General features: G+C 44.8%; 1 pseudogene; it reads left to right on the forward strand.

Moving 5' to 3' along the window:
• Window positions 1-4,321: 4,321 nt before the first annotated feature.
• LOC126356698 (5S ribosomal RNA) lies at window positions 4,322-4,439 on the forward strand (annotated as a pseudogene).
• Window positions 4,440-6,000: the final 1,561 nt, after the last annotated feature.

Here is a 6,000-nt window from a genome sequence, read left to right on the forward strand (position 1 = left end):
TGTAATCAGATTATTAATTTCGGTCAGTAATGAACATCATCAGACCTGAGTAGAAGCGTGTTGCATTGTACACAACTGGCCATTAAAATTGCTACACCAGGAAGAAAAGCACATGATAAACGGGTATTCATTGGACAAATATATTTTACTAGAACTGACATGTGATTACATTTCCACGCAATTTGCGTGCATAGATCCTGAGAAATCAGTACCCAGAACAACCACCTCTGGCAGTAATAACGGCCAAGATACGCCTGGGCATTGACTCAAACAGAGCTTGGATGGCGTGTACAGGTACAGCTGCCCATGCAGCTTCAACACGATACCACAGTTCATCAAGAGTAGTGACTGGCGTATTGTGACGAGCCAGTTGCTCGGCCACCATTGACCAGACGTTTTCAATTGGTGAGAGATCTGGAGAATGTGCTGGCTAGGGTATCAGTCGAACATTTTCTGTATCCAGAAAGGCCCGTACAGGATCTACGACATGCGGTCGCGCATTATCCTGCTGAAATGTAGGGTTTCGTAGGGATCGAATGAAGGGTAGAGGCACGGGTCGTAACACATCTCAAATGTAACTTCCACTGTTCAAAGTGCCGTCTATGCGAAGAAGAGGTGGCCGAGACGTGCAACCAATGGCACCGCATACCACCACGCCCAGAGACACGCCAGTATGGGGATGACGAATAGACGCTTCCAATGTGCGTTCACCGCGATGTCACCAAAACGGATGCGACCATCATGGTGATGTAAACAGAAGCTGCATTCATCCGAAAAAAGGACGTTTTGCCAATCGTTGTTGAACACACCATCGCAGGCGCTCGTGTCTGCGATGCAGAGTCAAGGGTAACCTCAGCCATGGTCTCCGAGGTGATAGCCCATGCTGATTCAAACGTCGCCGAACTGTTCGTGCAGATGGTGTTGTCTTTGCAAACGTCCCCATCTATTGACTCAGGGATCGAGACGTGACTGCACGATCCGTTACAGCCATGCAGATAGCGTGCCTGTCATCCCGACTGCTAGTGATACGAGGCCGTTGGGATCCAGCACGGCGTTCCGTATTACCCTCCTGAACCCACCGATTCCATATTCTGCTAACAGTCATTTGATCTCTACCAACGCGAGCAGCAATGTCGCGATACGATAAACCGCAATCGCGTTAGGCTACAATCAGTCCTTTATCAAAGTCGGAAACGTGATGGTACGCATTTCTCATCCTTACACGAGGCATCGCAAACAACGTTTCACCAGGCAACGCCGGTCAACTGCTGTTTGTGTATGAGAAATCGGTTGGAAACTTTCCTCATGTCAGCACGTTGTAGGTGTTGCACCAACCTTGTGTGAATGCTCATTTGCATATCACAGCATCTTCTTCCTGTCGGTTAAATTTCGCGTCTGTAGAACGTCATCTTCCTGGTGTAGCAATTTTAATGGCCAGTAGTGTACATATCCCGCCACTGGGTGTGATGTTGCTGTCAAAATCATTGCCCCACCACTTCTAATGTCGTTATATGTTCATGCAACACGTTCGTACTTGGATCTGAAGATGGTTATTACCACCAAAAATTATTAAACTGATTACAAATAAACATTATGATGCAAGACATATGGTTCAAATTGCTCTGACCACTATGGGACATAACATCTGAGGTCATCAGTCCCCTAGAACCTACTTAAACCTAACTAATCTAAGGACATCACACACATCCATGCCCGAGGCAGGATTCGAACCTGCGACCTTAGCGGTCGCGCGGTTGCAGGCTGAAGCACCTAGAACCGCTTGGCCACACCGGCCGGCGATTCGAGACAGGAACTGTAATAAAACTGTCAGTGTTTCGTGACTATGTCACAACTTGTTGTGTGGTGCTGTCGTAGCGGAAGGAGACAAAAATATATGGGGTGAAGCAGTAGAGCCACCCGAAATACAGAGTGATTTTTCAGAATGAGGAGAAACTTCAGGAAACAATTCTTAGAGGATAAGGTGCCAAAAATGATCATATGGACACATGGGCCGGAACTTTATTCCAATGGAGATGCGTCCATTTGAATGCGGAAATAAAATGTCTTTGACAGTGTCCAAGGTATCAGCAGCCCCTCAGCTGGCCCGCCAGCTTGGGGTGGGTGAGACGACGTAGTGGAACTTTCTCAAGACAACCGCCATTTTCCGTATCACGTAACGATTGCGGGCATTATTACCAACGAAATTGCTTCCGCGGTGATGGTTTTGTCACTGGTTCGTCGCGCAGACCATCACGGAACTTAGATTTTTGTCATCCACCCTATTCAGATACGAGGCTCCTTTTACGAGAAGTGGTGTCGCCAACCTTCGCAACTCCTATCTATGCCCGATGGAGAATGTCCGTGGTACGGTGGCAGTGCGCCGTGCAGCTTGCTGGGTTTGTGGTTGTCAACTGAACTGGTTTTGTATTCCAATCTTCGTGTATGTCTGTACTGTAGTCCTAAACAATGCGCGTAGCGTGATTATGGAAATGCTGTCCGATAAACGGAGCAGCTAATTGTCTGAAATTCTACAACTGCATTTTAATTATGATGATTACCTACATTGTCAGCTGAGTTGGTGGCGAGCTCCGAATATAACCAAACAAGGAGAACGTCCGTATTTTGCATCTGAATTAACTTTTAGAAAACGTAAAGCACATACTAAATCAGCTCTCCTGTGGAATTCTATATTGCGCAGCTCCGTGGTCAGTGCTACAATGTGTGAAGTCACAGTGCTTGACTTGCGCTTCCAACACACAAAGCTATCAGGATAAAAATTCTTGATAAAATTATAAATCGAAATGTGAAAGAAAAGATGTTCAAAATGCTTCTGTGAAAATTCCCTGTAAATTTACATACGCAAAGTAACTAAATAAAATTCTATACGCGAAATGACACACACGCGAATGCAACGCTGCTCTATAAATACGAAAATGTCGGCATATGGTATTAGATCTGTACCGAACTTTACCTGAATCGAAACTGATATTAATTTTGAAACGTAGCACCAGACTGTGAATAATTTTATTGCTTCGTGACTGATGTTAAATTGTCCCTGACAAATTTTCTTAGCTTACCTGTAGCAACGGAAAGTCTGTATTCCCCGAAAGTGACGAGTATTAAAATGCAACGCAGCAGAAAACCATCGAGTCACTACTTATTATCAAAAATATTACTCTGCCATGAAATTAGTTTCTGAAATGGTAAAGCGGTGGTAAATTTAATCTTCTGAGTGCAAGCCCTCTGAATAGATAATTTTACTTAATAACCTTTCGACAGTCGGACTAACGAACACGAACCAATAGTGAAAAATCCTAAACTTTGCCTTTTTCAAACACATCATAAACTACGTGCAAGCAAAGAATGCAGCGACAGCATTGCCCGAACAGCTCCACACTCCTCAAATCAGTCTTTGCAATACCGTATTCAACATCCTCTACATTTTCACCTTAGCGTTCTAATACTTATTTCGAGACGGTTCAGTAGCGTTACCAACACCCAGCTCACTCTCTTATTTATCACTCACTCCTAACTGCAACGAAAATGCTACTGACAACCAAAACATTGATTGTACTCAAATATATAGAGACTACTGAAGACTTTGAAAAACGTCCATTTACACATAAGACGTATGATACATCGAATGAAAACAGAGTTCGCAACACTTTCATTGAATACCAAAAACCAAAAATAAGCTAGAAACCTAACTATTGTCAGCACCGGTTCTGCCTCAATGTGTGAGCCTCAAAGAATTGGCGATCGCCTCGTGCAGTCAGTCATCCTTCTACAACCCTCAGGGGCGAGGCATATCTGCACTTCCTTCTGGTGATTCTGCATCCCTTGCTGGAAACCGAATTTTCGTTGATATGGTAAGAAGGGAAATACGGTTTCTTCATAACGGCGCTTCAGCTCAGAGCCCTCTTGAGTGAGAAACTAAAACACTAGTCCAGCAGAACATTACCACTTGCCTCTTGTGTTCTCACGTCTGCTGTCAGTCATTAAAATTTAGGCTGACAATTTGAAATTAATTACAAAACATTCTAGATCACAAAGGAACGCGTATTACAAGGCGACTAGTTTCGATCATCAAATGATCATCTCCAGATATACAAAAACTTTTTCATGGACAATAGCTGTATACCGAGCAGAAGCCGTTGAATGATGAGAGCAGTTGACTATCGTCATTCAGTGATTTCTGCTCCGTGTACAGCCAGTGTTCATCAATACGGTTTTGGAAGTCTGAAGATGATCATATGATTATCGAAACTTACCTTTTCGATCCATACTGTTTCATAATTAATTTAAAATATTCTGTTTTGGTCGCAACGGCCTTTCCGCAGTGGATACACCGGTTCCCGTCAGATCACCGAAGTTAAGCCCTGCCGGCCGTGGCCGGCACTTGGATGGGTGACCATCCGGGCCGCCATGCGCTGTTGCCATTTTTCGGGGTGGACACAGCATCGTGACGCCAATTAAGGAGCTACTCGACCGAATAGTAGCGGCTCCGGTCAAAGAAAATCATCGTAACGACCGGGAGAGCTGTGTGCTGACCACACGCCCCTCCCATCCGCATCCTGAGTGAGGATGACACGGCGGTCGGATGGTCCCCTTGGGCCACATGTGGAACTGAAGATGGAGTACTATTTGGATAGCAGACTTTTTCTCAAAAATAATTATACTGAGAAGATCTTTCAGCGTCATCCTAAAATGTGTGTACCGTACATCGAATGAGTTGTCGGTACCGGTCAGAGCTTGGATGGGGCAGCGTGAGGTGGGAGCGGAGTCTTCGGTTGACCAGTACTCAAGCGGCAAGATTGGACTGACCAACGTGTGAGCCAGAGCACTCGGACGTTGGACTGTGAGCAGTGCACGCAGCGAACTTCATTCTGGTGTCGGCAATGGGTAATCGGCTGAGTTGTCCTGGAGACAGCAGGCGCTCTTCCTGGTGCCGTGGAACTCTGCAAGCAGTTTGGTCCACGCAGTCTGAAGTTGCCCACAGAATTGTAAATGTGTGCAGTGATTTGGTGGACAGCCAAATATCGGAAGCCTTCACCGACTGGTAGACCAAACAGCATTTTACAGTACATTAACGGCCAGCATAGAAGTGCCCACTCTGTGGACACCAGCAACCCTTTGGAGCACTTGGTGTCTTTTCCCAGGAGACAGATCTGCGATTCCAGTAGAGAAGGAGACAGGTGCTTCTAGATTAGAAGAGGAGCTCTAACTGCGTGTTTTAATGACCAACAGCCGTAATTTGGTCGGTCGAGTGATGCAATGTAGTCTATGGTGAAGAATACAGGCTGCTCGTTGAGTATGTCAGATGTTCAGTATGTCTGTGAGTGCAGTGCACCATGTTATGGTTGTTGTGTTCGCAAATTTTTTCCTTAAAACCGAGAGCCTTATTGAGTTTCTTGTTTATATGTAATGAACATGATTCATTTTGTATGAGCTATTGTCAGAAGGTGAACTAATTATTACTGAGGGAGTGTGACCGATTTTGTTTATGCAATTTTACTAAAAAATTTTTGTAAGAGTGATCTGTTTCATATTTCATATTGTATAGAAAACTGTATAGTAAAACGTGCGTAGGAAGTAGTGTAGACGGTTGAAGACAGATTTAATTCAGTTGATGATTGCAGTGGTCGTAGACCTATACTTAGTTGAGTGCTTATGTAAGTAGCCTTAATCTAATAAGAGTATTGTCTCAAGGTTTGTTGATCTGTTTTATAATCACTTTCATGCCTGTGGCTGGGGGCAGATATTGTAAACAAGTATTGTAAAGGAAACTTGCTGGCCGATTAAAACTGTGTGCCCGACCGAGACTCGAACTCGGGACCTTTGCCTTTCGCGGACAAGTGCTCTACCATCTGAGCTACCGAAACACGACTCACGCCCGGTACTCACAGCTTTACTTCTGCCAGTATCCGTCTCCTACCTTCTAAACTTTACAGAAGCTCTCCTGCGAAACTTGCAGAACTAGCACTCCTGAAAGAAAGGATA

The sequence above is a fragment of the Schistocerca gregaria genome, chromosome 3 (genome assembly GCF_023897955.1).
Source record: "Schistocerca gregaria isolate iqSchGreg1 chromosome 3, iqSchGreg1.2, whole genome shotgun sequence".
Taxonomy (NCBI): domain Eukaryota; kingdom Metazoa; phylum Arthropoda; class Insecta; order Orthoptera; family Acrididae; genus Schistocerca; species Schistocerca gregaria.